The sequence below is a fragment of the Marmota flaviventris genome, chromosome 11 (assembly GCF_047511675.1).
Source record: "Marmota flaviventris isolate mMarFla1 chromosome 11, mMarFla1.hap1, whole genome shotgun sequence".
In the NCBI taxonomy this organism is placed as follows: Eukaryota; Metazoa; Chordata; class Mammalia; order Rodentia; family Sciuridae; genus Marmota; species Marmota flaviventris.
In genome coordinates, this window is record NC_092508.1 from 71,488,682 (window position 1) to 71,500,835 (window position 12,154).

The 12,154-nt window shown below is 33.7% G+C and overlaps 1 protein-coding gene across 10 annotated transcripts in view; it reads left to right on the forward strand.

Moving 5' to 3' along the window:
• The window catches only part of Baz2b (bromodomain adjacent to zinc finger domain 2B), a 351,303-nt gene that overhangs the window by 74,333 nt on the left and 264,816 nt on the right, over positions 1 to 12,154 (forward strand). The gene's annotated exons all lie outside the window — the stretch shown is intronic.

The window sequence follows — 12,154 nt, forward strand, 5'->3', positions numbered from 1 at the left end:
CGAGTGGAGTTTGGGGGAGGAGGACGCAGAGATGTGCGGTCCTGGGTGGGAGGCTGGGGGTGCGGTCTCAGGAGAATGTAAACTTTATTTCTAGCTGCCAGAGCGGGACTTCGGGCTCTTAGGGCAGTGGGCCGCGCTCCCCGGGCCGGGGCAGACGCAGCCGCGGCGAGTCCGCCTCCTTTGTGCCGGCCGCCCTCCTCGGCCGCCCAGGCTTCGCGTCTCCTTCCTCCTCCCCTTCGGCTTCCAGCGCTCACGTCTCCGCCAACAGTTTTGCTTCTTAAAAAACAACCTCTGGCAGCGTTGCGATCGCGGTTGCTACCCCGGAATATCCACCGCCTGCCCTACTCCCCGCCGGGGTAGTTTCAAGATTACCACCCCCCCCCCCCCCCAGTCCGCCTACTGCTGCCCTTTTTTGCCTCCGCCCCTTCTTCCCTCCTGGACTGATTAGTTGCGGCTGCCCCCCATCCCACCCTCCAATTCGGGCCTCATTTCTCTCCCTATGTAGCTTGAGGGTCTGGAGTTTCCTGAAAATAAGTGGGGGGTGGAGGTGGGGGGTGGGGCTGGTGGGATTGGGAGAAGATCTGGATACCTGGGAAGGTCTGTGTCAGAACGCAGAAGGTTTGAGAAGCTTTGCTTTCCCTACAGTAATGTTTGTGAATCGGTCTCATCTAGCAGTTCTTCCCCAGGAACAGCCGTCAGCTCTAAACTCTTCTGCTTCCCTCTTGTAATCTTCTTGTCCCTCCCCTCCCCCCTTTTGCTTTTTCGGTTCCCCTCCCCTTAAAGTAGTTCCACGAACCCCAGAATTGGGATTTGGAAAAGGAAGTGTTTGAAGAGTCAGAGCTGGCCCTGCTGTTTGAGAGATTGTCTTTTCTTTTCTCTCTCCCTCTGTATTTATCTTTTGTGTGTTGCTTCCTTATAAAGAGAGAAGCAGCTGCAGTCCTTGGCCGAGTTGTTGAAATTTATCCCTTTGTGTATATTACAATATCCTCCATTTTTTTTTCCTGCCCTCTAAACAACAAGCGTTTCGCCATCTTGGGCAATTTTTATTCCAAATCTCTCTCTCTCTCTGTCTATTTTTTTATTTTTGAGGAAGGGAAGGAGGCCATAGAAAGGCCAAAACTGTGTCTGGATAAGGCTCAAAGTTTAGGAAATGTTCAGGGGGTCCAGTGACGTCATGTAAACTTTATTTTCCCAAAAGTAAATTTTTTTTTTTTTGGCTCAAATTTCCCCGTTTCAAAGGATCTTTTAACTTAACAGTTTAACGATAAGTTGTGTGGCTTATTTTTGTGTTTTGCTCTCAAAATGAACTGACAAAAGTCTGCACATTTTGTTTGGTAACAGGTGGAAGATTGTGTGCAAAAAAAAAAAAGATATAAACTTTTATTTTCTTTGTCATTAACCTAGTTTTTGTGTCCATGTTTCTTATGGTTGTTTCAAATTTATAGTCAGCATGTTCCCTTTTTTGTTTGCCTCCCTATAGATTTTTCTTTAATTAGCTTATTAGTTAATATTTATGTATATATTACTAGATTACCTTGCTCCCCTTTTGTAACTAAGTGTTCTGCTTTTTGTTTTTTTTAATATTTTGAAAAACAACTATTAACAAAAATCTCAAAATACTAAATGCTTTTCAATTTTGGTAAATATTATTAATTCAAACCTTTGGCAAAAATTTAGTATGTAAAAGGCAGAATAGATTTTAATTCATAATCTCTACCTATGAACTCTTTGTCAGCCATTATGAAAAGATGTACAGTAAAAACTAGTGTTTTAATTTGCTTGTCTAAAATAGTTTTTCACCTCAGGAAAGTTGGGCTGGTCACATGATCAAACTTAATGATACACTCACTGACTAGTGTATAAATAAGAGACACTGTAAATTGAATGGGAAAGTGGAATTCTGTCTCCTGTAGTCATTTTCAGTCAGCGTATTTACATCTCTTCTAACAAGGACATGAAACTGTCTGTATTTAATTTGCATTCTCTTTGTCTTCTGGGTTGGAGAAAAACATTGGCTACAATTAACTTAAAAAAACCTATTAGAAATAATTCTGAATATGTTAAAAATGTTTGTCTAAATTGTAAAAACTTTCAATGTAAACGGTATGTGTTTAATTTCTGTATGTTTTCAATTTCTGTTATTTGCTATTTATCCAGGAATTTGCTTTATGTAAAATGCTATATAGAGAAAGCTTGACTGAATTGAATGTGTGCCATTTATGTGAATTGTAGGTAGGTGAAAAATGTTTAAATAGTTAAAAGCACATAGAACAGATGGTTCTAAATTATACATGCAACAAAGGACTGGAAGATTTGGCAGATTATAAATGGCAAGCAACAGAGGATAAGCAGTTTAAGAAAATGGTAGTTAAGTACATTGGATGTCTCACACCTATTGTAAACACTACATATTATTGTCACTGTGTTTCATAATCAATAATTTAGATAACATTATGACACTTGTATATTTCAAATAGAAAAAAGTGAGATTTTACAAATATTTGCAATGAGTTGTTGAATGTAAAATTATTTTAAGTCTGATGACAGTTTTTTTTTTTTTTAGAAAATCAGATTGTATGATTTGAAAACAAGATGTTATTTATGAGAACTTAATATTATGTTCATATAAGGGTTTAAAGAGAAATAAGAGTAGGTACATATTTTAAAATCCAAATAATAGAGCCTTAACTGTTGCCTTAGATTAAATTAGTATGAACAAGAACAACATTTACTCTTACAAACACTTAAGATAAAATATTTTTAGACTGTTCAGTATTGGAAATGCATTTGTTAGAGTGCTGTTGGGACTATTTACTAAATATTAAGTGGAAATGATATATATTAGTTTTAATTTTTGAGTTTTGTGATACTGATTTTACTTTATGAATATAGTTTACTCTAAATTTTTAAAATGCAAGGATTTTATGTAGTTTTTGCCTTTCTAAAAGAACATTTATTTATATTTAGCATTTTCAAAAAATTAGAATAACAAAGTATTCAACTTTGTAGAAATTTGTTTTTATTTTTTATAAGCCATCATTTAAAATGCATATAAGACTATAAAGGAAATCTTGGAATTTTAATTCTGTTGCCCTTTCTCCCATTTCTTTGTTTGCATGTTTATTATAGAACTGCAGTGTAAAGGAGCAGATGTTTTGCCAAACATCCTGATGTGTTGCTTTTTCTTATGGGAGTGTATAACTGTTCCTTCTGATGCATCAACTTGACAGCTGGTTGATTTCATGGAGCTGCTAAGAAGCCATTAGTGGTGTCATTGAATTGAAACAGAACAGTCACTCCCAGCTTGAACTGCAATTGTTAATGTCTTTGTTGCTACTTTTGTGTTACTATACAAAATGTAGGATATCACAGTTGTATGAAAGTTCAGGGTTTCTGTCTTACCTCCTTGAATTAGTGAAAGCGTATGTTAGAACTTGATGACTAGTAGGTTTAAAGATTTCTCAAAGAAAAAGATATTAATTCTAGTTTTTGAGTTTTTGAACTAGTCCTTGTTAGAACTACCAAGAGAAAGAATGTGATTTAACTCAAAGTAACAGGGTGATTTTTGATTCCTAAATGAAATTGTTATGATCATGGTTTAATGATTTTTAATATATTTGATTTCCTGAGGGATTAATCAGATTACCTAGTTTGGTTTTTAAGAGGCTTTCGATTAGATAAAATTAAACATCTTTTATCATAAGATCTTAAAAATATTGTTTATTTAATAAAGGTTGACTCATTTGGTTTAGTGTTCTTTTAAACTTTTTGTAGGAGACAATCAGAAGAGAAATAATTATTGGAGTAATAAGCTATTTTGTTTTTAATTTTCTTTTGTAAGGAGGCCAAAATGTTACTTAAAAATTCTTACAAACTTATCTAAATTATTCTGGTAATTTAGTGATCTTTTAAATTAAAATTCTATTTTGTTACAATAACTTTTATTGATAGTTGAAATGGTGATACTAAAATGGTGTCACTATCCCACTGGTACCTAAGTATTTTGTACTTATTTCTAAGTATTTGCATGGTTTGGTCAGTGGGAGGAAAGATGGGAAAGAGGAAAAAGGAAGAATAAAGAATAATAGTAACTGACAAAACACATTTTTAAAAAATTTATGTAAAAAACTTGAAGTTGATAAGATGGTAAGGATATAGTGTGTTTTATTACTATGTTAAAAGACTTGATCTATCCCAGTGTTTACTGATTTTTAAAAATTTTAGACTGTTGGATGTATTAAGCATTTAACAATTCTTTAAGAAGCAAAGAATTTATAACATTTAAAATAATTTGCTTGTTTAAAAAAATAAATATTTAAGTTGTGAAATTTATGGTTAGAATATATATATATTCTGAGGCAAATATTATTAAATATATATATATAGCTGAGGCAAATATTATCAAAAGGTTTTCCTGTATAATATAAGCAAACTTTTAATGCTTATACCCCTGACTGATTCTAGAATTATTATTTCCTGAAATCATGTTTATGGAGACACTTTCCTTTTAAGTAGGTCATATATTACTTTGACTAAAAGTAAGAATTATATTCGGATAATATGCTTTCTCAAGCCTTTTTGTATAGTAATTTTAGAACTCCTTAAAAAGAAAATCTTTGTTACCTTAGACTGTGATTTGGTTTTTAAGAAATATATTTATTTGTTGCATATTTATATCAAAGCAGATAGTCATATAAACCAAATAATGATAAATTGAGTTACACATTAAATATAAACTATTTTCAAAGGAATTTCAATGCTTAGTCTATTTTTAGAGATAATATAGTAGCCACCAATAAGCATCCTACAATTTAAGTGGGAGTTTTCAGAATTTAGTTTCTTAAAGGAAGGTAATTCTGAGTAGAAGTATCAGAATTTAACTTTGTAAGCTTTTCTGTTACCATATTAACTTTGAAATTGTGGGTAATAAATATATTTAATTCATTTACAACAAATATGGAGTTATAAACTATTGGTAATATCTACTGAAAGCAGGAAAATTAAATGCATTTATATGATTTTCCAATCTCTTCTGAGTGCTACTTGATTTGTGGCAAGTTATAATAGAATTTGAGATGTAAAATATTTTAAAAGTCCAGATATTTGTAAGTTAAACATCAGCTTTCTCAAATTAATAGGCTTTATAAAAATGAGGTTAAAAACAAGCTTTTATCCCACATATATAAATTGTTATATTGTGTAGTTTTGATTTGTTTTTAAAAATAAAATTAATGCTTTAAAAATATTTTTTTATAATTTATAAAATTTGGCATTAATTTGGCTTTTGAATGCCTTTTAGTTACATATATATTATTTAATATTGGAGACAATAACGAAAGTAATTTGTAGGTAAAAATCTTTACTTTGTGTACATGTGTGCATAAAAAAAAAGAGCATTTCGTTTGAACATGATTGTTGCGTTGGTTCTTCATATATATATATATATATATATATATATATATATATATACATAATTGTGTTTTTTTCTATTTTCTCCTCTTAACACTTTTTCCACAAACATGCACTCATTAATCAAAGATGGTGCACTCCTGCTGAGGGCAGAGAGGTTCATCAAATTGGCAGTCAGTTTGGTGTAAAGAACGGTGTACTGAAGCTCTTAACTCGCTGGGACATAAATAAATCTATGGTCTTTGTATGCAAACCCTGGAGGTTAATACTGTATAATTCAGCATCCTGTCTTTGTTTTTATGATTGATGTTTTTAAATGTTTGAAGCTTAGTGCAAGTCTTCTAATAGATCAGGTCTGACAGTCTGATTGGCTGTAGTAAGAAAGCCTTAGGTTGTCAGAAAGACTTTGAGTATGCTGCAGAGATTTTGATTTTTTTTTTCCTACAAGATCATTGTCATATTGCTTGAGCTGTTATAGGAATGTACCAGTGATTGACATTCCCTGCTGTGATAATGGACCTAGTGCATGAAATGCCAATAGTTTGGTCCTATTTGTTCGGAAGCTTACTGCTATTTGTATCCTTAACAGAGCTAACATGTAGAACAAGCAAAACTACTGGGATTTCTCTGTAGAAATAGTGCTGGGATTTGGCTTTAACATGAATTGGTTGCATATTCATAATTTAAGAACAGCTGGTTACAGCAAGCACATAGTCATTTGCAAGCTATTATAAACCATTCCACTCACACATGAAGCTTGTGCTTGTTGGTGATTTTTCTTTTCTTTCCTTTTTTATTGATCTACCTGCGTTTAAAATGTGGTCACTCCTGCTAAAGAAGCTCTTCATTTTAGCTGTGTTTGCAACACAGAACAACCTCAATTTAAAATATTAATTGAAACTAAATTCTCAGTAAAATGAAGAAGCTTTGAAGGAAACAAGAGGTCATGTCTTATGTATCATATATTTAATCTTGGTCAAAACCAACCAAATATACAAACCTATATTATACAATCTTTTGTAATTTTTGGAAAGTAATGTTTTATGATTTTGTCCATAGATAGAAAATTTAATTGTTTTTGGCTTGAAAATATTGTTGATTATATTTTACAAGTTATATATAGTTTTGGGAAACAGCATTAACAATAGATTGTGATTAATTAGCTGTAATTAGTCCTAAGAGTAGAAAAGTGATAGTACTTTTAGTTTATGAGTAACGTAAAGCAAGATAGAAAGGAAAATTGATAGAACTTTATAATTTGATTAGGATATTACTATATTAAAGCTACTCTAAAAATTTTAGAAGGAATCTAATGAGTAGTCTCTTTTGCTTTTGGGGGCCTCTTACAGTATTTACAAGGTATGTGTAAGTTAGTCCAGCAATACTAGTTTTCTGCACATTGTCAATAGCGATTATAAGGAGAGAGGAGAAAACCTCTCTATCCCAAGTTTTCAATAAGAGTGGGAGGAAAAAAATGGCAATTGTAATTTCAAATATTCTTTTATGAATCAAAGGGAGCAGTGCCTTGATTTGTGTATGTGAAAAACAAATGGATACCTGAGTGAATTATGATAATGCATTTATATTGAACTTTTCACACAACATAGTGTTAGGTTCACATGTACATGCATGTGTTTGTCTCCATGCCGCGTGATTAAATATCTCTCAGCACTTCAAGGTTGAGAACCAGTCCTAAGAGTGTATTTTACTCTTTCTTAGTTTCACAATTGACTAGATATGTTGGTAATATAATAGAATATATGGCCAAGTTTGATCTAGCTGTTAGTAGCCTGTACACTTTTTCAAAATAATAAACTCAACAGTTATTAAAGGACGAGGTGTATGTTTCACTTTTGAGTTGCATAGGATCACAATTTTATGTATACAATTAAGTTGCCATTATTTGAGGTTACATTGGTCATTTTGTGAATTACTCCTTGCACTTTTTTTTTCTCTCTCCCTTTAACAACTGTCCTTTCAGGTATTACTTACTTGTTAGCACCTCAGCACTGAATAAGCAAAGAAAATAAAAGGAAGTAAAATTTAAATGTCTAGTTTTCCCCACTTCTTGATCGTTCAAATTGAGAATTGTTCTTAGTTTTTTGCTAAAAGAAAGTATCTTTTCTAGTTCTAATTACAACAAATAATTTTATTTAGAAAAGAGAAAGGATGAATTAATGGGCTGAATTTTTTATAAGTAACTAAGCAAAACAAAAAAAACTTAGGAAATTTTGTTTGTAAAATGAATTGATTAATGCCACACAGGAGAATTATAGGTGTTTAATACACTTTTATTGTTCTAGTATCGATATTAAGGAAAAGAGGGGGCAGCTGCCTTTGTTTTTCAAGTTTATACAGAATACTGTCTCTAAGCATGCCTTTGGAGAGTTATAGACAGAAGTTTGTGGAAATTCAGAATAGGAGAGAGATGGCTTGTTGTAGGAATAATTATCAAAGGCTCATTGGATTTAGGAGCATTGAACTAGATCAAGAAGAATGAGTGAACTTTGGACAGGTATGGTGGCACATGCCTGTTATACCAGAAGCTCCAATGGTTGAGACAGGAGGATCGCAAGTTCAAAGCCAGCCTCAGCAACTTAGTGAGGCCCTAAGCAATTCAATGAGATCCTGTATCTAAATAAAATACAAAAAAGGGCTGGGGATGTGACTCAGTGGTTAAGTTCAATACCCAGTACTTTATACAGAGATCAGGAAGAAAGGATCCAACAAAGGGAGGATAATATGAGCCTCCAATTGCTAAAATACATTAAACTACTCCCTTGGGTATCTGGGGTTGTTGTTCTGCAACCTTTTTGAGATAATCTGAACCCAGACCTCTTCCACTAAAAGGAAGAGAATATGTCAGGGAAACCTTCCCTTTCTCCATTGCTTTCAAAATGGACTGCTGGCTTTCTCTGAGGAAGGTGGGTTAATCAGTTTCTAATCATTCATTTCAATCACAGGCTTTTTTGTGGATGTCAGGTTAAAACCTACAGAACTGCCCTTTCTGGTCAGAGGTATCCCAAATCTTCTGTTGTATGTGAGGTTTTCCATTCTTCTTCATTTCTTCTATGCTTTTGTGAATTTTTTTTTTCTTGAAACTTACTGTGTGATCATACCTGCTAATAATATTGAGCATAGAGCAGAGTGAATAATCACCCCTGTTACCCTTTTCTCCACTTGGTGGAGAAATTTCCCTCCAAGGGAAATTTGATGGTGTTGAGTCAAAATATTTTTATTTCTTTTAGGGCTGGGGATGTAACTCAGCGGTAGAGTGCTTGACTAGACTGCTTGAGACCCTGGGTTTAATCCCCAGTACCACAAACACACACACAAATAAAATTATTTCTAGGCAGACTAGTTGGACTACCATAGGCACATCCATAGGGTCAAAAAGCAACAGAACTTGTAGTCCTTATTTTTAATAATGCCAATACTGAATTGCACTAAAATTAGAAGTATCATTTGAGAGTTTGAAAACAAGGAAAGATTTTTTTAAAAATTCAAACATAAAGATATAAGGGGATGGGTGCGTTGTAGCTCAGTGGTAGAGGCTTGCCTTTCACGTGCGAGGCCCTGGGTTCGATCCTCAGTACAACATAAAGATAAACAAATAAAAATAAAGTTCTTGTGTCCATCTACAACTAAAAAAATTTTAAAAAGATATAAAATAGTCTTATATATAATGTTTTGACTAACAATAATAAATTTCAGTGGTTAGTATTTTCCTAATTTCATTATTATTACATAAAAATGAAATTTATTATACTGTACAATAATAATGAAGTTTGCTTCCTTTATTTGTAATATTGTTATAAGCATTAACTTTTATGAAACTTGTCATAAGAAAACCTTTAAAACTTTTACATAGGTGGGTACAGTTGCAGTACCTGCCAGCTACGATGGACGCTGAGTCAGGAGGATCTCTTGAACCCAGGAGTTTTGGACCAGCCTGAGCAACATAGTGAGACCCTATTTTCAAAAACAACAACAACAAAAAATATCTTTTACACAATCTTTTTTTTATCTTGCACAAGGATAAGTTTTGAGAATAGCCATACTTCCTATGTTTTCTAGTTTCCATGATGACATGGTTATTGAAATATATATACTTCTGATCTTCCTTGTGAAAAAAGTAATTTTTAACATAAATCATTATGATGACATGAGAAGCAGCAAAATCCATCTTGAACATCTAAGAAAGTCAGGAGCAGCCTATAAGTCACAGGATGATGTTTTTCTCCCTTTTATGGGTTGTTCATACAGGATGCTAAATGAAATAGGGTCTGCAAAGCTACAGTAACTAAGAGAGGTTATGGATCCATCCTCTTTATTTTAAAAAAGGGGTTACTACAGAGCTTTTGACCATAGTGTTCTAAGTATGATTTAACATTGAATTCCTTTGCATCATCAGCAGCTTGTTTTGAAAATCGCTCTTTATCTGTAATCTTACCTTGGGGATTTGAAGTAGATAGTTGAAGGGTTAGTAGAGAAGGGCAGTGCAAAGAGGCTTTGCACTTTTAAGTGAAAACTGTCTTTACCCTTCCCCTTCCAGAAAGCCTGTTCATAGTTGTACTTGCCAAAACTCACAGAAGAAAATTGTTCTAGAGAATGTGTAAATATTTTCATATTATGTATAAAATGGGAGGGTAGGAACAAGGGAAACTCAGAATTATTTCTCTTTCTCTCTCTTCCTTCTTCTCTGGTACTAGGCATTGAACCCAGGAGTGCTCTATCACTGAGCTACATCCATAGACTGTAGTATTTTATTTTTTTTCTATTTTTATAGAGGGAATTTTTTTTTCCCTTCCAGTTTCTTTCCCAGCATGAACATCTTATACTAAGTTGTAGTAGTCAGGTCTCATAATATTTTTTGGCATGTATTTTTTATGTAAATATCTTGGCTCCTAATGTAGGCCATCCATGATATTTGGGGCTCAACTACATAAATCATATTTTTCAATGCTGGTAGTGAAACTGTATGTCAGACATATGAAGGACAGTATTTTGGTGTGCACTGTGATACAAATGCAATGTTTATCATATTTTAACACTATCATTGACTAGAACCCACTCTTACTTTAAGAGTCTCTACTGTTATGTGAAGGTAGCCTGGTTAGAGATAGTTTCTGTGCTCAAGTATTACTCTTGATGTTACTCAAATATTTTTTAAAAATTAATTTGCAATTAAAAGGGTGCAAGAAGATGGTAGAACTTGACTTGGATCTTGGAGGAAATAGGTATTTTAGCTTAGACTAGCTGAATGAATAAGAAGAAATAGGGATACTTACTGTTTTAGCCAGCTTTTTAACTTCTGTGACTAATTGTAGAAAAGCTTATAGTTTCACAGATCTCTGTCTATAGACAGCCAACTCCATTTTTGGGGGCTTGAGGTGAGGCTGAACATCATGGCAGAAGAGGATGGCAGATGGAAGTGATTCACATGATGGTTAGAAAACAGAGACTAAGCTCAGATCACCAAATATATCCCACAAAGGCACACCCCCAATGACCCACCTCCTCAGCCATACCCCACCTGCTTTCAATCACCACTCCAGGGGGATTAATTCATTGTTTTCACTGTTTGGATTAACGCTCTTATAACCCAATCCGCTATACTTCTTGAATTGTCTCATAAATGAGCTTTTGGTGGACACGTCACATCCGAATCATAACATCTACCTACCTAAAATGTGCCTAAATAGTGGGAAATAGAGTTAGTTAGAAAGGGGAATTTGGATTAACTAATACATTTTTAAGTATAAGGACAATGTGATTAAAAAGTTGTTTTAAAAAGGTTTGGAAGAAATCTGTTGAATGTATAAAAAGGTTATTAAAATAGACCAGTGATTTATTGAAGAAATTTTAATATAAAGTGGTAATGATCAGGCTAATAGCATGAATGTTTAGAAGGATAAATGTGATGAATGTAATAATTCAGAGAATGGGGTTGGGCTAATTTAGGAAATTGTATTACCTTACATTCATATCGATTTCATGATTGTAATAATAATTTGATGTAATTGAACATTTATGCCTTCTTTTCAGATGATGAAAGTGAGAACTTCAATGATTGGTTATAGTTTTCTGCTTACCATTGGTTAGGTTTTCTTTCTAATACATCATATGGTCTTCTTAAAAATATATTTAATTTTTTTAGTTGTAGTTGGACATAATACCTTTGTTTTATTTGTTTATTTTTATGTGATGCTGAGGATCCAGCCCAGGGCCTCACATGCTTTAGGCGAGAGCTCTACTGCTGAGCCACAACTCCAACCCCTATCATCATATGGTCTTATGATGGGTAGGTTTAAGGCAAATTCTTACCTGTTTATTTATTATGGTGTGTGTGAGGGAAGACTGAACCCAGGGCCTTGCGTATGCTAAAAGCACTGGCTCTACTGAGCTACACTCCCAATTTCTCTTGTGTTTTTTTAAACCCTTGTAATTCTTTCTTGTTAAATCACATTACACATTGATGAATAAGTACACCAGCTAGCATAATACTTTGCATTTCCATTGTTTGTAAAATTGCTTTAATTATGTTTTGTATATATACCAATGCCAAACACTGGTTTCTGAAAATCAGTGGGAGATAGAAGATAGTATGTTCTAAATATATTACAACATATAATACTTGTTATGAATCTGTACTTGTTATGGACCACTGAGTGTAAACTTTCATGACTCCATGATTGTGTATGAGTGAGACAGAGATTAAGGGCTGAACCCGGGGTGCTCTACC